The following is a 22,523-nucleotide window of genomic DNA, read 5'->3' on the forward strand; positions in this document are numbered from 1 at the left end:
AAATCAATCTTAATGGTTATATCGATTTAAATACATTTTAGGCAATTTTTAGCTATTATCCTTTTTTTTAATAAAATAATTTGATTTTTTTAGTAAAATGGTTTAGAATAAAGGATTCTAGATATTTAAATACATTTTAGGCGAATTTCAATTGTTATCTTTTTTTCTTTTAGGCGAATTTCAGTTGTTATCCTTTTTTCTATTTAAGTTTATGTAAAAATACAACTTTAAGTAGATACCAAAAGAAGAATAAGGAATTTCAAAACCTTATAATCCTTAAGTCGTAGGTGTTGGAAATTTTAATAAGAATTATGTATTTTTATTATAAAATTTTGGACGCATTTATATATATATATATATATATATATATATATATATATATATATATATATATATATATATATATATATATATATATAATAGAATTATGTTCAAATGTTTTTAGCAACTATTGTATGCCAAAATGCACCAATAAGAATTCAAGAAAAAAAATAAATCATTAATGTAAAAAAAAGGGTAGATGAGTCATTTTGTTTTTATAAACTAAAAATAAATTCTTATATATTTGGTATATCCCTTAAATCACGTCTACTATTGTTTGACTTATTTAAGATCATCATATCCACAACCCTAAATGCACAAAGAGGGGACGCGTCTTCTTCAACAGATCGGGAATAAGGAACGATCGAATGGGAGCAGTCAAAAATCAAGGGCACTAGTGAGGCTCAAACAGATTTGCAGGGAGGGCTGAGAAAGGGACTTCGGTCCTCATTGTCGTCTTCATCAGATCGAGAAGGCATCAGACGATTGAGGGAAGTCGAATGGTGGTCCCTTAAATCACGTGTGCAGTTTTTTTTTATAAACCTTATCATTTTCAAGTCTCCAAATAATTAACCCTACGCCGTCGTCAACATTTTCTTCATCGTCTTCATATACTACAAGCAACACAACCATCATCTTCATGGCATATGATTGATTTTTCTACAAAGATTAGTAACGAGACACATGGCACACACCATCGATTAGATCCGGGTAACTTTTTTTTTTCTTAAAAAATGTCATATTTAGACAGTAAGTTCTTTAGTTATGTAGAATTGAAAATATTCCAACTTGCTGTCTTAGTGAACTGTTGGTGGAATTGAAAATATTCCGATTTGCACACCAACTGTTTGTTAAAATGTCTCAGTGAACTTCAGTTACTTATTCCAAAATTTGTTCTTTCTTGCTAAATGAGTCACTTTCAGTTAGAAGGAAGCATAGAAAAAGATGTTAGTTCGTATGGTTCCAGCTCTTGTATCAGGGCCTTATAATGTAAGTATCATTTGTGACATCCCCATTTTCACGGCCAGAAAAGACCGATTTGTTTATGCTTTGTTTTATAAAATCAGAGTAATCTTTTAAAGAAAACAGTTGCGGAATTTGTTCCCAAAACAAAATATGATAAAAATTATCAAAGCATTTCCTTAATGAAATGTAATTTCATTATATAACAAAATCTCGGGATGTCATGTTCAATACAGACCAAAAGCATAAACAGAACAAAATAGACCTTACAACAATTATTCATAACTACTGGCTTATAATCCAAAATCTCTCGTCAAGTCCACCAACTTATACTCTTGTGCCATTACCTGTAATGCAAAGAAAACTGAGTGGGTCAGGCTTGGGAGCCTGGTGAGCATATAAGGTTTTCAACCCACAATAATATAATTATTATATTTAATTATCAAACAATTAATCCAATTACCCACCCCCATTATCTCCATTTATTTAGTAAAGATTTACCCTAAGAACCGAATACCCTTCTCCCATTCATTCCTAAGAATTGCCCTAAGGAATTTGCACAAAGTCTAGTGCTGCCATGGTTCTTAGATTACCATTGGTGAACACGCAGTTTAAAATAATTAATGAACACCTAGTTCAAGAACACCCATTGAACACACTTCGTTCAATAATACCTAATGAACACCTAGTTCAAATATCCCTGGTGAACTCAATCACCTAAGGAACACAGAGTACGAAAGCTCTTAGTTCAAACCACGTGATTATAATGTATATCTCGATCCTACAAAACCACTAATATTATTAACACATATAAATCATATTTCTAAAACAATCTATCCCATCCCGTTGATGCCCACATACTGACCCTATACAATGATCTTACGAGATCTAGCCTAAGGAAATCGATATGAACAACAACTGACGAAGCTGCTTCAGAAATTCCCTAGCAGCAAACGAGGATCAATAAAGACATCAAATGAGGGGAATAGAATGAGTTTCACCACGAGCCTTCGTTCGTAAAAGAAAGAAGCACAAGACATTTTAAGTCAGGGGTAGTTATCTAGATAACAATGCCTAGGCGTGGTCTGACTATCATGAGGTATTATACCTCCAGACTTTACCTATCCCAGCATCGAACTTTGCCTAGCAGTGGCCTGAATACATGAGGTATTTCACCCCAAGACGCACCCTATCCAGCAATATAACACCAGACATACCTATGAGTGGTCTATAACCGACACGCTTTATTAGGCAGTCTATGAAGTTCCCTTAATTACTTCGTGAAAGAAAACGCTGACATATGAAGCTCGGTTGATCACTTCATAAAAGAAACGCTGACTCCAAAGCTCTCTCAAAATAAAAGTATGGGGAAATAGTACTAGAGTACTCCCGTACGCTCCCGTAACCGACACACAAAATTGCCAAAAAGATTTTGTACATGATAGTACTTCTGGCACATTATAGTACTTTAGTATGCGAAAGAATCGTACCCGAGAACATAATAGTACCCTGGCACAAGCAGCACCCAAGACACAGAGCTTTGAAAAAGACTTCGTACATAAAATGTACTTCTATACGTAGGACGTACTCCACCGATCATCAATCTCGCAACGCACGTACTCTTAATAAGAGACTACCCAATATCCAAACTTAATTGAACTAAACATCCCATTTAAGTCTTAACCCATCACTAGGCAAACCTACAATACTTATAATCAATTCCCAATACTATCTCCGTTTAGGAAAAAGACTAACTAGTGTATACTTAACACAAGGTTTTAAGTAATAATATCATATATATACATCTTAACACATATTGAACCATATATGATTCGTACGTTGTATATCATCAAATATATCTAACACATATTTCAGAAAATAACAAATACTTCACATAAATATGTATATTTCATACTTTAATCAATTCTTGTGTTAAAATCACGTTCCTAAAAGGGACTATACACATGATACCTTATCGAATGAACACGTAATTCAAAAATACATAATCCGTACTCCAGGATCTAAAATTAACCTCTTGAGCTGATCCCTACTCTCGGATCTAAAACTAATCTCTTGATCTGATCCATACTCTCGGATCTAAAACTAACCTGTTGATCTGATCCATACATCCAGATCTAAAACAAGTTTATCTCTTTATTCTTTATCTCATGGTCCAACCCATATTTTATCACTTACCAACAACCTCATCTACTCATGTTCTACCCAACATATTTTTAGACACAAAATACATATATAGTTTAACTCATTAAAACTTATATAATTCATCCACTCCACAACCTCTCAAATAAACAACGATATATTACACACATAGCACGTATTTCATAGCAGATACTTAATATTTATGTGCTTAGAAGAAAGTAACTACACACTCACGTGATTAGTAGATGATCGGACAACACTACGGCTTGTAGAAGTAGTATTCTTCGGCATATCTGGAAGATCTTCAAAAAAACCGGACTCCTCGCGGGCAGAGCTTCGGCTCGGGAATTGCACTTCTCGGGATCTTCGGGGCCTCGGGACTTGCTTCGGGGCTCGGGAATGATACTGGGGCTTTGGGATAATTCTTGCACGAAAAACAATGCAAAAACGCGAGAAAAAGGGAAGAAATGAGCAAACTAATCGGCTGCCCTCGACACCCTTTTATAGGGGCTGGAAGGTCGAATTACGCTGGGTGTAACTTGAGATTACCTTGGGCGTAACGACGATAAGGTCACTGACTCCCCCCATGGATAATATCGGCCAATATATATTTAAATTAAATATCGAAAATATTTAATAAACTTCAAAAATTCATATCTTCCTCATACGAACTCCGTTTTCGATGTTATTTATATCCCCGCGTAGGTGAGACTACGCTCTACAACTTTCGTTTAGACTCCGTCGGCTAATTTTGAATTTATTTTTAGTAGGCCGGGACAGAAAAACTCCGTTATAAAATCATAACTTCTTCACCCGACGTCCGTTTTCGCCTATCTTTTTATCTTTTTACTACAATTAATGAGATCTTCAATTCTCATTTAGATTGTTTCGGCTAAAAACTGCTCGTTCTCAAATCGAGCATTCGGGCTCCATACCGCTAACTCGAAACTTCGAAAAATCATAACTTCCTCATACGAAGTCAGATTTGGGCGTTATTTTTATGCACGCTCATGGTTTAACGTATTATACGACTTTCATTTAGATTGCTAAGGCTAAATATTACTCTAACGTAAATTCACTTTTTACGTCACGCTGTGTCGTACCGGTTCTGTCGCGAAACTTCGACAGGTCATAACTTCTTCGTTATAACTCGGATTTCGGCGTTCTTTATATGCACGAAACCTTGTAACATATACTATAACTTAGTTAAGATTATTCATTCTAAATAATCTTTAATCAAAAATTCATTTTTGACGCCTATCGTCTCTAAATTGACTAGCCCTGATCTACGGGCGTTACAATTATCTCCCCCTTAGGATGATTACGTCCCGGAATCATCAATGAAATAGGACTTGCATAATGATTCCACACGTTATTATTCATCCTAGGTAATAACCGCAACTTATATGTTTCTTCGAAATAGTATTTAACTCTATGGCTTTCTTTACCGCAGAAGATGCCAAATCTTGCATCTGCTTATCGTACTAGGTTGTACTTTCAATCGTAACCTTCAAGTTACCGAATAAGTCCTTACTGTGGACTCATTCTTCTTCTTAGGATAAATACTTTCCTTTATCTATTGTAACAGACCGATGGGTCGTGCTCTACTGACCTCTCGTCGTACGATGCAACGCTTAGACTTGGTCTTTTTAAAGTTAAATTCCAGAATGGAATATACCTTCCTTCATATTCTAATGTGATATAATCACATTTCAGTATGTAGCATTTCTAGCTACAAACTTTATGAACAACGAGCGCGATACCAATGATCGTATTGACTTCAATCTTTTGACTTACGTTAGATGTTACTTCGAACTTGGTTCTCTGAACCACGTAACATACTCACCGTAGTCGGACTCCAATTGGATATGACCACTAGGGTCGGAACAAGAACCATCTTACTAGTCATTACCGAAACCATGGTAATGACACACTTGAACAAAACAGAATCAATTACTAGCTTCTTGGTAACCTTGTGACTTTCCCTGATCCAAGTGCGAGTCCTGTGCTTCCGGTAGTATATGCATCTACTATCTTTCACACCTACTCATACTCGTCCCAAGTATTGTCCCGCAGTCGACCAAGTCACCATACAAGAAAATCACAAAACAGTTTAACACATACGAATGTGTCCAAGTAATCATAAACAATTTCCTTAGACTCTACTAGGACTTCTTCATTGCTCAATCTTCAATCATCAACTCTACTTCAACTCGATTGGTGATGGAAATACCAGACGATGAGACAACTTCAAGAATTTCACCAATCGTTCCATCATCCTGCTAATCGAAGGTGTACTTTAGACGTACCGTACTCCTCTAAACGTACTTTTATTTCATAAGACATACTCTAAAGGCAAGATACCACTCTTACGATATCTTCCGATAGGTGTCATTCACTATCATAAGCCTTCTTTATTTCCTCCATTTACTCAATTCTCTACAAGTCTTCACCATGACCTTTTGTACATCCAAGCAGACATTCGGTGTACCAACGAGAATTTAAGATAAGAAAGCTTCATTTACGATAAACGTATAAATCTCCTTATCCCTCCGAAACGTTTACATGCTAGTTCTAATATCGTAGTCGTACGCTTAGAATCCTAAACACATAAGGTTTCCAGATCCGGTCGGCAACAGACCATAGACCCGAACAAATAATAGCATCAATTTAGCTATCACACAAAAAAATTAGCACATAAAAGCATTTTAGGCATCATTCCTAAAATAAAATAGTGCTTGTGTCAATTTAGGTGTACTACCTAACATATTTTAGACACACTCCTCATAATCATTACTTAGCATTCTAAGTTTAAGTCTAGAAATTTCCTACAAATTTCTAGTTCGCTTAAACTAATGCTCTGATACCAACTGTAACATCCCCATTTTCACGACCAGAAAAGACCGATTTGTTTATGCTTTGTTTTATAAAATCAGAGTAGTCTTTTAAAGAAAACAGTTGCGAAATTTGTTCCCAAAACAAAATATGATAAAAATTATCAAAGCATTTCCTTAAAGAAATGTAATTTCATTATATAACAAAATCTCGGGATGTCATGTTCAATACAGACCAAAAGCATAAGCAGAACAAAATAGACCTTACGACAATTATTCATAACTACTGGCCTATAATCCAAAATCTCTCGTCAAGTCCACCAACTTATACTCTTGTGCCATTATCTGTAATCCAAAGAAAACTGAGTGGGTCAGACTCGGGAGCCTGGTGAGCATATAGGGTTTTCAACCCACAATAATATAATTATTATATTTAATTATCAAACAATTAATCCAATTACCCACCCCCATTATCTCCATTTATTTAGTAAAGATTTACCCTAAGAACCGAATACCCTTCTCCCATTCATTCCTAAGAAATGCCCTAAGGAATTTGCACAAAGTCTAGTGCTGCCTTGGTTCTTAGATTACCTTTGGTGAACACGCAGTTTAAAATAATTAATAAACACCTATTTCAAGAACACCCATTGAACACTCCGTTCAATAATACCTAATGAACACCTAGTTCAAATATCCCTGGTGAACTCAATCACCTAAGGAACACAGCGTACGAAAGCTCTTAGTTCAAACCACGTGATTAAAATGTATATCTCGATCCTACAAAACCACTAATATTATTAACACATATAAATCATATTTCTAAAACAATCTATCCCATCCCGTCGATCCCCACATACTGACCCTATACAATGATCTTACGAGATCTAGCCTAAGGAAATCGATATGAACAACAACTGACGAAGATGCTTCGGAAATTCCCTAGCAGCAAACGAGGATCAATAAAGACATCAAATGAAGGGAATAGAATGAGTTTCACCACGAACCTTCGTTCGTAAAAGAAAGAACCACAAGACATTTTAAGTCAGGGGTAGTTATCTAGATAACAATGCCTAGGCGTGGTCTGACTATCATGAGGTATTATACCTCCAGACTTTACCTATCCCAGCATCGAACTTTGCCTAGCAGTGGCCTGAATACATGAGGTATTTCACCCCCAGACGCACCCTATCCAGCAATATAACACCAGACATACCTATCAGTGGTCTATAACCGACACACTTTATTAGGCAGTCTACGAAGTTCCCTTAATTACTTCGTGAAAGAAAACGCTGACATATGAAGCTCGGTCGATCAATACATAAAAGAAACGCTGACTCCAAAGCTCTCTCAAAATAAAAGTATGGGGAAATAGTACTAGAGTACTCCCGTACGCTCCCGTAACCGACACACAAAATTGCCAAAAAGACTTTGTACATGATAGTACTTCTGGCACATTATAGTACTTTGGTATGCGAAAGAATCGTACCCAAGAAAGTAATAGTACCCTGGCACAAGCAGCACCCAAGACACAGAGCTTTGAAAAAGACTTCGTACATAAAATGTACTTCTATACGTAGGAAGTACTCCACCGATCATCAATCTCGCAACGCACACACTCTTAATAAGAGACTACCCAATGTCCAAACTTAATTGAACTAAACATCCCATTTAAGTCTTAACCCATCACTAGGCAAACCTACAATACATATAATCAATTCCCGATACTATCTCCGTTTATGAAAAAGACTAACTAGTGTATACTTAACACAAGGTTTTAAGTAATAATATCATATATATACATCTTAACACATATATGATTCGTACGTTGTATATCATCAAATATATCTAACACGTATTTCAGAAAATAACAAATACTTCACATACATATGTATATTTCATACTTTAATCAATTCTTGTGTTAAAATCACGTTCCTAAAAGGGACTATACACTTGATACCTTATCGAATGAACACGTAATTCAAAAATACATAATCCGTACTCCGGGATCTAAAATTATCCTCTTGATCTGATCCCTACTCTCGGATCTAAAACTAATCTCTTGATCTGATCCATACTCTCGGATCTAAAACTAACCTTTTGATGTGATCCATACATCCAGATCTAAAACAAGTTTATCTCTTTATTCTTTATCTCATGGTCCAATCCATATTTTATCACTTACCAACAACCTCATCTACTCATGTTCTACCCAACATATTTTTAGACACAAAATACATATATAGTTTAACTCATTAAAACTTATATAATTCATCCACTCCACAACCTCTCAAATAAACAACGATATATTATACACATAGTACGTATTTCATAGCAAATACTTAATATTTATGTGTTTAGAAGAAAGTAACTACACACTCACTTGATTAGAAGATGATCGGACAGCACTACGGCTTGTAGAAGTAGTATTCTTCGGCAGATCTGGAAGATCTTAAAAAAAAACCGAACTCCTCGGGGCAGAGCTTCGGCTCGCGAATTGCACTTCTCGGGATCTTCAGGGCCTCGGGACATGCTTCGGGGCTCGGGAATGATACCGGGGCTTCCGGATAATTCTTGCATGAAAAACGATGCAAAAATGCGAGAAAAAGGGAAGAAATGAGCAAACTAATCGGCTGCCCTCGACACCCTTTTATAGGGGTTGGAAGGTCGAATTACGCTGGGCGTAACGACGATAAGGTCGCTGACTCCCCCTATGGATAATATCGGCCAATATATATTTAAATTAAATATCGAAAATATTTAATAAACTTCAAAAATTCATATCTTCCTCATACGAACTCCGTTTTCGACGTTCTTTATATCCCCGCGTAGGTGAGACTACGCTCTACAACTTTCGTTTAGACTCTATCGGCTAATTTTGAATATATTTTTATTATTTATTTTTAGTAGGCCGGGACAGGAAAACTCCGTTATAAAATCATAACTTCTTCATCCGACGTCCGTTTTCGCCTATCTTTTTATCGTTTTACTATAATTAATGAGATCTTTAATTCTCATTTAGATTGTTTCGGCTAAAAACTGCTCGGTCTCAAATCGAGCATTCGGGCTGCATACCGCTAACTCGAAACTTCGAAAAATCATAACTTCCTCATACGAAGTCAGATTTGGGCGTTATTTTATGCACGCTCATGGTTTAACGTATTCTACGACTTTCATTTAGATTGCTAAGGCTAAATATCACTCTAACGTAAATTCACTTTTTACGTCGCACTGCATCGTGCCGGTTCTGTCGCGAAACTTCGACAGGTCATAACTTCTTCGTTATAACTCGGATTTCGGTGTTCTTTATATGCACGAAAACCCTGTAACATATACTATAACTTAGTTAAGATTATTCATTCTAAATAATCTTTAATCAAAAATTCATTTTTGACGCCTATCGTCTCTAAATTGACTAGCCTGATCTACGGGCGTTACATCATTCTTTATTCATGTGTTCAAGTTGATGAGTTTCAATTTCTTTTATGTGGATACTCTTCTTTCTTACAAAATAATGTTTTGAAATCTTATATGAAAACCACGTTTTTATGCTTTAATGGGTCTGCCATATATTTTGTTTTTCTTTCGGTTATGGAATACAATTCTAGGTTGTTTTTCATGAACACAAATTAATTTACTCTTTGAAAAAAATAATTTTTTGATTTTTCCATTTATTTTTCATTTTAAAATTATTTTTTAGAATATGTACAGTGTAATATTCTATTAGAATATTTCACGTATTTTTCAAAAAAAATGGAATTTATTTTTATTTTATTTTATTTTTTGTTAGTTAATTCAAGTTCCGAAAATAATATTTAAAAAAAGAATTCTTAGATTTTTCCATTTATTCTGCATTTTAAAATTATTTTTTAGAATATGCCAGTGTAATATTCTATTAGAATATTTCACGTACTTTAAAAAAAAACGGATTTTTTTTTATTTTTTTTATTTCTTTTAGTTAATTCAAGTCCAAAAATAATATTTAAAAAAAGAATTTTTGGATTTTTCCATTTATTTTGTATTTTAAAATTATTTTTAGATTTGGTCTCACGGTCTCACAAAATTAGAATGGTCTCAAATGAACCTAAACCTATATATATATATATATATATATATATATATATATATATATATATATATATATATATATATATATATATATATATATTAATCGTTAGTGAGTTATGTTTCTTCCTGTGAGAGCTTCGAAACGATATATGTTGTGTCCAAAACGAAAAATATATGAATGAAGGGTTAATGACCTAGAAAGGTAACAAACTTTAGGGTTTGTCCACATTAAGGTAACGATATTTTTTTCGTATATATTTGTCAATTGAACTTGTTTGACTTGTTCAAATTTAGGTAATATGACCGATTATCTTAGGTTTAAGCTGATTTGGCACGTTACTTGGCATATTTACCCTCAATACAAGGAGGGAATCATTTTTCAGATCCACACGTATCGACATTCCGCTAAAGGATCTTGTCGGTGCTCGTTCAAATACGCCGACGTTTGAGATTGGTGTTGGCAATTGTTTGTACGAGAGATTGGTTGTAACAAGTTTTCAATTTAAGATGGTACTTCTCCTGACAAATCCTTATTGCTCATGTTTGTTAAGATTACACATTTCCAATTGTTATTGGTATGCTCCCATTCAGATAGTTCGCAGATACATCAAGAGCTCGAAGACTAGTTAAGTCAACAAAACTTGTAGGTATTTGTCCACTAAATGATTGTTGCTAAGATTGAGATTGAACAAACTGCTTAAAATAACACATTTCAGTAGGAATTTCTCTAGTTGAAGAGTTGAAGCTCAAATTGGGGTGTGTTTCAGGTAATGCATACCAGGTGTTTGATGAAGTGTGTGAAAGAGATATTTTAAGCAATTTTTTCCCAAATCGTCGTATGTCTTTTATTTCCGACTATCCCAATTTGTGAATTTGAAATGACAATTGGTGGAACTAAAAGAAGCACATCAGAAATCTCTCAAGGAATTTGAAAGACTTGAAAAGAAATTGTTGGTGGAACTAAAAGAAGCATATCAGAGATCTCTCATTGAATTTGATTGTTTGATTACGACAGAAAAAGCTTAGCACCATCATTGATGATAAGTACTTTGAGAAGCATCGATCCAAAGTTGAAGAAGAAGCTTGACGATGAAACCAAAAATGATTACTAGGGCTATTGATTTGGATATTCTTAAATACACAAATGTGAATTTTATGGATGTTGTCATGTTGAATACAATCGTTATTTTTTGTTCTTTTGATTATCCAATGTAGTTAACAAGAAGTAATGTAGTTAGTAGTTTGTAGGGATCATACTTTGACATTTCGAACTAGATGAACCACTGTAATATATTGTTTATGACTCAATGGATGCTTGGTTTGGTATCTTATTTACTTTTATCTATATAATAAAAATGAAGCAGTTACACATGTTATGACCAAAACAGTTCTGAAATGAATACACTTGTTGATGAAATGATAACAAACTGTACAAGTATGACCAAAATTCCCTTGGTGTGGTTCCCGATTCACAAATTATAAAGACCAAACTTTATAAAGACTAAACTTATTGATGACATGAATTAAAGTAAGATGCGAAAATAGACTAATAGATTCACATGCTCACAAATTACACAAATTATCATAGATTATCACAAGGGATAGTTAGATTCATCATAGGTTATGACCAAATTGCCCTTTGCAAGGTTCTTTATCACAAGGGATAGTTACATTACAAAATAGAAAAAATTGCCCCTTGTTATTACATAACTTTAAGGTTTGTTCCCAAATCTATTCAAAAGACATAAATGATAAATCTTAGAAACTTAGTTAGTGCAGCCTCTATAATCGACAATTCCTGGCAGGACATACTTTTGTTTCTTTCCAAATACCATGAGTTTGTAATCGACAATTCAAGATTCAAGAATGGAAATCGTGTTATGTTCTAGATAATTGAATGGATAATGGGATTAGAGGGAAGCCTAATATAGGTCTGATAGCGTAATCTTAAATTGAAATGGGAGGGTCATTCAATTTTTCTCATCTGTTACATTAAAAAATGTGAGTCACGACTTTACAAATTCTGGTTCGATGTTCCCAGTTGATTCTAGAAAGTGTATCGGAATCAACGAAATCACGATCCATAGAGTTGAAGAAAAAACAGAGGGGAAGATTGATTGAAGGTCTTCGACTGTGATTTTTGGGAGAACGATGGAACGGGGAACGAATGAAGGAATTAGGGGGATTAGTTGTTTATCTGCCCTAAATCAAGTTATGTACCACATAATGTATGTATAATGCCACGTAATATCATTTAGTGCCACATAATATAAACTAATGCCATGTAATGTGCCAAATCAACTTAAACCTAAGATAGTTGGTCATATTACCTATATTTAAAAAAGTCAAACAAGTTTTATTGACAAACGTATACGAAAATAACATTGTTACCTTAATGTGGACAAACCCTAAAGTTTGTTACCTTTCTAGATCATTAACCCATGAATAAGATATTGATGCTAAAAAATGAGTATATGAAAATAAAGGTAGCAAATAAAGTGGCTGTGAGAATATGTACCACATAGGAAAAAGTGCAAACTCTTATTGGGTTCATAAGCAAGGATGTGTAATGAGTTTACAAGCTTCTATGCATAGTTTTACTCTAACACCTATGCTTTTTTGATCTCTGATATAATTTTGGTAGCTTATAACGGCCCAAAAATCAAGGGTAAAAATTTCATTTTTAATATAGCCAAAATATAGATATCATTTATTCCAAACATTCCAAAACATGATTAATTAAAAACATTCATCAGATTTCGTCCCAAACTCATTCATTGCGGAAAACATGGGTGTGTGCGCTGCGATCAAGTTGGACCCTTTCTTTCCAAACCGATAATACCCGAAACAATAAACAAAACTGTAAGCACAAAGCTTAGTGAGTTCCCCAAAGCATACCCCACATAATCCACATAACCACATAATCCATACTAGCTATAACAGCTACATAAACCATATCAATCACATAAGTCATGCATGTAAAAATATAAGGATTTCCATGGGCTCCCCCACATGGTCTGATATCTAATTGCCACGGGCTCCTCCATGGGGTCTTCTATGCAAGTATCACAAAGACAACTAGCATATCACATACTATCATAAACAACTAGTGTACCACATGTCACATAGTCAACTAGCATACACAAGCCAAGCATATAAACATATAAGGATGTCGTGGTCTCCCCCAGGGTCTTACTACAATGTGTCATTGGCTCCACTACATGGTCTTAGCTACTTGCCATGGGTTCCCCCACATGGTCTTTACCTAGGAATGCCATGGCATCCCCCACAAGGTCTGATATCTGCCTGCCACGGGCTCCCCCCGGGGTCTTCCATGTAAATAACACAAAGTCAACTAACATACCATATATCACAGAAATATCTATCATATTACATAGCTCATATATAAACATATAGGGATGCCATAGATTCCCTCTAGGGTCTTACTCCTATGTGCCATTGGCTTCCCCACATGGTCTTATATCCAACTGCCACGGGCTCCCCCCGGGGTCTTCACATATCAAGTCAATAAGTACTAGCACATTCTCATATATAGACATACCAAACATATTAGTAGTGAATCCGTAGTAAACACTACAACTAAATAAATGGGTCGGCCTTGGTGCGTTAGACCCATTGGTATGGTGAGGAGACTCACCTCGAATGCAGAAGCTTCCTGAAAGAATTCCTTAGCTGCTGTCTTATCCACATCCTGAGCTATCAATACCAAAGTGTTACCTAATTAGCAATTGGGTTCTATACCATGATCAATAATCCACACCTGGGTAAAATGAACATTTTACCTCTGGCCCACAAGATACTTAACTAAATCCCAAGTCCAAAACCAATCAAGTCCAAAACTCCAAAATCCATAAAGACCCACTAATGGCCCAATTTTTCCAAATTGTGCCCAAACCCTTACATAGGCCTTTCCTAAAGCCCATTTATTATTTTCTGAAGCATTATACCTGTCCACAGCTAGCTCAACGAAATCCATGCACTTACAAGCCCATTAATGGCCTAATTTTCTGAATTGCACCCAAACTCCTTATTGGGCCTCACCCTATGATCCAATCCTTCAATTAGCCCAGAACACAACCAACTAGCTAGTCCATTAGGGTATAGGAATCTAGGCCCAAACAGATGGCCCAAACCTGAAGCCTAAAGTCTGAAATCCCAAACAGAGGCATACGTGGGGCGTACCCCTCTTGTACGTTGGGCGTACCCTCGCCTCGCATTGACCAGCTAGGGGATGGTTGACTCTGTATGCGGGGCGTACATCGACTTACATGGGGTGTACTCGCAGAACTTTCAAACTACTTTAGTGACTTAATCAATTAAGATCTTTGCGTCTAACCTTCAGAGAACCACCAAATGAAGCTCTTAATGCACAAAGTTGGCACCTTTATGCATTTTCATGGTTCAAAGGGTCTTAATGACCAAATTAACCCAATAATACTCATCTAGGACATGCATGAATGGTTTCTAGCCTCAAAGATTGCAACTTTATGGGCTTATAACCTCTGAAATGCTAAGAGTAGCAACTCAAATCTCCTAAAGTGGTATCTACCCACTAGATCTTGCTCATGAGGCCAAAAAGGGACCTAAACCCTCATATTCACAAATAAAAACATCTAGTGACGAAGCTCAGAACGTTTTACCTTCTTTGAGCTTGAAATGTAGCAAGGAGTCCCGATCCACAAGCCCTCCCTTAAACCACCACCTTGTATTGAGCTTCCACTTTTTGAAATGCTCCAAAACCCACCCAAAATGCACCCACAAAGCTCACAACACTCTTGGTTGAAGCTACCACTCGAAATTAGGGTTTAAGGTTCTGAGAATGAAAGAGAGGAGCACCCCCTTGGACTTAAGGTGCTTTAAATAGTGGCCAACCCTAAAAATTAGGGTTTTGGAGATCCTAAACGTACACTGGGGGTACATCTTTGCACCCGCGTTTCACTTATCCAGCACTACGTCGGGTGTTCCTAACTTACGCTGAAATATAAGTTTTTCCCACCTAGGGACCAACACTGCCAAAGCTTTCAAACTATCACAACTCCCTTATTCTAGGTCCGTTTCCGACGAACCTTATATCAACGGAACGGTGACGAGAAGCCCTACACTTCTATCAACTCGTACCTTCATTAAGACCTTTCGAACAAAAGTCCATTTTCCACAAAAGCCCAAACTGACACTTTACCAAAATACCCCTAGGCTCCAAAACACGAACCAAACATCTGGATCACTTCTAATACACCACTCGCACCCAAATTGGCCTAGATATTACCTTTCCAAAATTCCTAATCTTTATGATGACCGATCTTTGGGCCATAGCCTCAGACTAGGAATCGATTCATAATAGGGCGTTACAACTCTCACCCACTTGAATTAGATTTCGTCCTCGAAATAATTCCTTACCGTTCCTTACGCGCCAGGCGACTTGAACGACATGGCCACAATCCCGAGCCCACCCTAGCCTTCCCAGGGCAACCAAAACCAACCCTCGTAGGGTTTTAGAACCCGAAATGAATGAATTCCCTACAACCGGATCACATCTGCTCCAAATGAAATATGAAGTCTCGAGAGGGTCTGTATCCCTAACAGACTACCCACCTCGAATCATTTTCGAGTTCACTGCACTTATCTCTCAACTGGCTATTCAACTTCTGATATTATTTAGTTCAACTGTAACCAACTTTGTATATGCCCTGAATGACAAGCAACTCTACACATGGGCCCTAAATCATTGAAGTCGCTCCAACTCATCTTGCTGCCACATAGCTTCTTTCCTGAAGAACAACCGGGGCCTCCCTGGTCCTAACTGTTGGGTTATGAGCATTCTAACACTCCTATGGTGTACATGCAACCCTATAAACCTTGGATCTATGTTTTCTCTATTATACATGCAAATAAGAACATCCAAGGTATTATCCTAATCTAGCATACAAAAACTATGAATGTAACAAGATAGAATACATACCTCTTGATGTAGCTTGATGTCTTCAAGCTTTAAGAGCTTAGCCCCAATAGTGTGGAAGCCTCAAGTGGAATCACAAATCACCAAGACACCTTGGAATACTTTAGAGAATATGATTACTTGGTTCTCTCTAATGAAATTGGCTAGCCCTTCTTTAGTGTATCCACACTAGTGCCAATTTCACCAACCAAAGACATCTTTATATAGTATGGAGGATTAGGGTTAAACCCTAATACCCATGACCTTTCATTTCCTAGGATCCATGGGTTAAACACTCCATGGACTATCCATGAAAGCTTAGCCCAACCTAAATGAACTTGGCCCATTCCATATATATAAGAGTCCATATTTAATTAGTTCCTTTTGATCAGTTAATTAATTATAAATTAATTCTTGATCAATACTAATTAAATAATATGATTCCATATTAATATATTAGAACTTATAATATATTAATATTAATCATAAACATACTATTCTCAAAAGATTATCCATATAAATTGTGTCGGTGAAGTGCAACCCAAATGGACCATGCCGGGTCGGGTCAAGTACATACCAAATATAGTTATGGACTTAGACATTAATCCAACAGTCTCCCACTTGGATAAGTCTAAAACTATTATTGCGTATGACTTCAAACCTAACTGGCAATCGTAGCTCTTAAAGCTGCTGTCGAACTCTGATCTTGTCCATTAGATAAGGGATCATATATTCCTCCATTCTAGATATCATATGGACTGAGACATGGATTATAATCATTCTCTCTGTCCATTTGTTGTTTCCCGATTTCCGATTTATGACGACTGACTAATTGAACGAATCAAATCAGTCCTGGCCCGGCCGAGCACTTCCATTTGTCATCATCAAATCATCGAGGGGCCCACATATATCGCTTTTATCCCGAAGGTAAAAGGAATGGATAAACTTCGACTCATATGGCTTGTTCTACTACTTGTTGAATCATACACAAAGGCACGTTTTATAGCACCGAGTTACCAAATGCGTTTTCGTGCAATCAATGTATAACCAACTCATAGTAACAACTCATATCTCTAGGTTTGAAGAATATAAGATATTATCGTCTCATGATCACTCGTGATAAAATCCATGAAGTGATTCCAATGAGCGCGGGTTGAATCCAATACTCAGAACTTATGAGCACTCATGAGTGTTGTAGCCCTTTGTCCAACACGTTAGACCTCTACAAGCCAACCCATGACAGTCTTAATTCATATCTACTTCCAACATATGACCGACTGTGGATGGTTTGAATAACTTAGTCATTCTGGAAGAATAACCTAGTTTATTCGGGAAGTCAAAACATGCAAAGTGAAACACAATAATAATTGAATCCAATATGGTATCAACTCCTTGAACATAAATAAAACACCTTTTATTTATCACCATATGATTACACATTATTCATTGTATACTGTTTCAGCTATCAACTTTATTCTTGAATTTAAAAAAATAGTTGTCCCATGCTCCAAGCATGTACACTATGTTTTCTTAAACACTAATCATGCCACACACCAAGTATGCATACTATGTTTGTCTATGATCCTTACTTTGTGAACTAGATCAATTGAACATAACTTCAATGATTCTCTTTTCACACTCCCAAATCCTTACCACAAATGCAAGAATTCCAAATTCATGCCATTTACTGAAATCTGTTAGATTCTAAACTTATATGCATTGATCCTCTCGTAACGATTATGCACAAAGTCACAAAGACTTGGCAACAATCATTACAGAGTATTCCAAAGGAGATCAACTCCTTGGAAATATCCTTCTTGCATTAAGTTTCCTTAATCTTACAAAGATTGAAAATTCTAACTTTGAAACATTTCCAGATTCCATTTTGACTATCACTTCTGAACAAGAGTTGCCTCCTTACAGATTATGTCAATATGGTCCTTCCAGAATTATCACTCTACTTCTAATTGTCCTTGAGTAACCAATCTGTGGTAAACCTTAGATTGTCCTCGACAATTGTTTAATCCTTTTAGTCATATCCAGTTCTAAACCTTTTCCCTTCTTAATGCCCCAAGCATTTGGAAAATTTTAGAACGGATGAATATAGCACATGTAATCGATCCTATATCCAAAGCGTATGGGACACGATTCATGATGTCTTACATAAAGACTAAACCAGTCTTTTGCTATAATATTTCCATTTCAATTTGCCAAGTTCTCATAATTCAGATTATGAAAAGGGATGCCGTAATCATAATCGAATTTTAGAACGCAAATAATGGACCCATATACAGAATTTCCTTATGTTGAGCCATTCCAACATGAAATTCATATATATCCTTGACTAAATGATTAAAACCTCACGATCTAAGCTTATAGATTTGAGATGAAGCATAATTTCCTCTCCCTTAATTATAGCAAAAGAACTTTTTCCCAATTGAAACTTTTGTTTTCTATAATTAACATTGCTAACTTGCAATACTTATCATAATTATCATGCTCCCACTAACATGATGATTATTAGCATAACACTTATGCTCCCACTAGCTTTGTCATGTACTCAGAAATCAGCTGGACAGTCTGAAATTTAGATTCATACACCCTTTCCGTAGATAGCTCACCTGTGTGTCTAAGCAATTTCAAGAACCGTGAAAAGGGATACCGTAATCATGGTCTCAATTGCTTAGGCATTTGCCATTTCTCACAAGTCCATGTTAGTGTGCCGGTTAACCACACGCGCTCCACTAACGACTTTTGAAAATGCAAATAACACAATTGATATCTTCGTAAAATCTACTTAGTGAAAGCGTTTCCTCACCATCATTTTCATGAATCGGAGAGAAACCTTATGACACTTAGATTTATATGGTGTATGAGTTCCTACCCATATGAATTTGTCAAACCATAATCACAAGACAAAGATAATGACAAATCCAAAACCATATGGATTGAACTCAATCTTAACTTCTTGCCACCTGGCAGCTCAAGGGCCTGCCATTGCTTCCAAGTTGTTATGCAACAAACTGAGAACTCTAAGAACTCATATGCAAAGCCAACTTTAACTGGAATGGGCACAGATATGTCAACACGATAGGTTATAAACCTCAAGTCGTGTGCTAGTGAAGAATTTCAGGTTTTATTCTTGATTATTTCTTGAGACTTTCAAGACCTTTAAGACTCCCACTGTCCTCTTTACATATAAGACTCCCTTGTCAAACATCCAAGAGATAGTGCGGATTCTAATCAAGAAAAACACTTTACCCAATTGGCCTAAGTTGGTCTTTGTTTTATCCAAAACATCACAACTTACCAATTTCAAATGTACAAGAGTAGAAAACTTTTACTCTTACATTTGACAAGTGTTTTAAACCTTCTTTAAGACATGTCACTCAAATGACAATCTTGGAGTATGACTCTAAGACTTGTATTGGAACGAAGTATGACTCATCTTCTTGATTTAACCATTTCAACAATTCAAGTTCCTCTTCTTAGTCATAAGAATGCACTAAGATTTCCTTAGAGAACTAATTTTGATATGGTTTCTTAATCATTAAGATGATCACAAAAACTGATACTAAAGTACTCTCCCATCTTTTCAGATTTGAGAACCTTTTATCCTTCTGCCTAATTTGATTCTTCTTATTCGCTCTGCCTTACATTGGAACCTTTTCCAATGTCTCAGAGTTACACTTAAGCATGTAAGTATAATCATATTTACTGAGCTTTAGTAAACTATGACGAATAATCTTATCGATCTTTTGTGGTGGACTTAATCAGTGCACAAGACTATGTACTCGATCCTTTAGTCCTTCACTTGATTCACACATCCATGTGAACCAGTAATTAGTCTTAATTTTTCCAAAACTTGAAAGTTCTCATTCATCATGCTATATAACTTGCATGATTCCAAGTCCCGGTCCAAATGAAACTTGGGTGATGAGAATCTTTCCTTATTTGGTAAATATAGACATTACCACAAATGAAAGAATCAACTTCATATTTCCACTCTTGCTCTTAATGGAATCATATAAGCAACAATTTTTTTCTCAAAAGCCATTGTAAGGATATTTTAAAATAAATAAAATCAAAAAAAAATTTCTTTTATTTTAAAACTTTGCGGAAAAACTTATCCTTACAATCCATATGAAAACTTGTTGTTATCTATTCCTAAGCAATATCTCATAACTCCTAAGAAGTAGCTCAAGAATCCGATCTTCAAACTACGCGATAGAAAACCATCTACGCGATCAGATTCAGCATATTCTTTCTTTAAGTATCTTCACTTTTCTTTGATTCTTAAAACATCAACATGTGACCCAGTCACATCATGTAATAAGAATCTCAGAATAGAAACTTAGCAGGTTAGATAGTGGACTTTACCTGAAGTAGAGTCAAACTTATTGACTTTAACCTCCTTAGGTAGATTTGGCAGCTTCGCAACCAATGCACCTTTCTTTGGCAATATAAACATATGGACCCTTTGATAAAGGTGCACAGGACTATCACAGACTTAGTTTTTCTCTTTACCATTTGGTCAACCGAGTTGACTATGGCTGATCCCTTTCCATTGGGAAGAGAATGCTTTTCTGGATATCCTGTGTCACTATTGTCAATGTCCATCAAGTTTTAAGGAAGTTGATCTTAACAAATAGATAAGATCATTAAGGGTCTTGTCATAGTCTGTTTCATAGGGTCTTGAACCACCAACTTTCTCAAGACTTTGACACCCAACTCTCCCGGCTTGTCAATATGTGACTACATCTCCAAGATGTGTTCACACCTAGACCTTGCCTTGCCAATAGGGCTTGAGTGACCTTAAACTTTTCAAGAACTTGTGGGTTGGGGAGAATAATTGGAGGAGGTGAAAGAAGTATGATTTCCAAAGGACATAATCTTCATTTAGGAAACCTTGTTTCACTAGATTTGGGAAGATCATAGGTGTCTATTACAGACATCTTTTGGGAGATATTCAAGATAGTTGATTTAAAGTCCTTAATATGACACCCAATATGAAATATTAAGGCTAGGACCCAACAAACTATTTTATAACTTAGAAGAGGTATGCCGTAATCCAAGCTATAAAATATTTGAAGGTAGGTGAATGACAATTCACCAATTTCCACCAAGATAAACGAAATGAATTATTAGGTTTTAATTAGTTTTGAAACTCCTAGATCTTTGAGATTCATTGAACTTTTCAAAGGCATGTTTCAATCTCGAGTGTGCCCTTCAGGTTTTGTGACTGGGATGCCGAGGATCACAAAACAAGGTGTGAAGTAACCATGCAAATTACTTGGTACCCTTAAGTGTTTACCCCTCAATCGATGTGCCGGTTAACCACACACGCTCCACCGATACTATGATAAACATTAAGTTACCCTTTGCCTACCTTGTTAAATACGAGTTAGTGTGCCGGTTAACCACACACGCTCCACTAACCGACTTAAACAAAGTGCAAAGTGTAATTTCATGGATTAGCACCTTATTCACATTTTTCTAAGTAACTAAGATTGGGTATTATTAAGAGTTTAGTTACTTAGTATTTATCATTAATACTTTTAACGAAGGGTTAATTATAGTCTTGTCAAACCCGTTCGGCTAACGACCCTCCACCGGTCAAGCAAGCGGTGGGTGAGAGTGGACACCCATTAAGTTGCCATTTTATAGGCAACAACCTTATACCCACCTTATAGACCGGCTTCGTGAATGAGGCGTACTAGCGGTAAGACTGACTTTACTCTTATACATATATATATTATTAACTTATAATATTATAAAGTATAAGGGTTGAATTTTAACTTTTAAAATTCTAAGGGCTAACTTGGAATTAAAGTATTCATAAGTGAAAACTTTACAAATTCCAAAACTTGAGGGCATGTTTTGAAACTATTCAAAACTAATTAATTCCATAACTTATGTGTTTAAAGTAGTTTTAATCCAAAAACTCTTCAAGTTCCATAACTTGAGGACAAGTTATGGAAGACTTTAAACTAATAAAAGAATTAACTTTTTCTTTATTTTATAACTTATGGAATTAATTAAGGTTACACTTTTTTTTTTTAATTTATTATTTAATGAAGAGACTCTTGGTCCTCCATAACTTGAGGACAAATTATGGAGTCATAACACCTTTTAATTAGAACTAGACTCTTCATTTTTGTAACCTTTGCCAACTTTTATGAGTTTTAAGATTCATAAATGTGACTTATAAGTTACATAAACAC

Source organism: Lactuca sativa, chromosome 5 (genome assembly GCF_002870075.4).
Source record: "Lactuca sativa cultivar Salinas chromosome 5, Lsat_Salinas_v11, whole genome shotgun sequence".
NCBI lineage: Eukaryota > Viridiplantae > Streptophyta > Magnoliopsida > Asterales > Asteraceae > Lactuca > Lactuca sativa.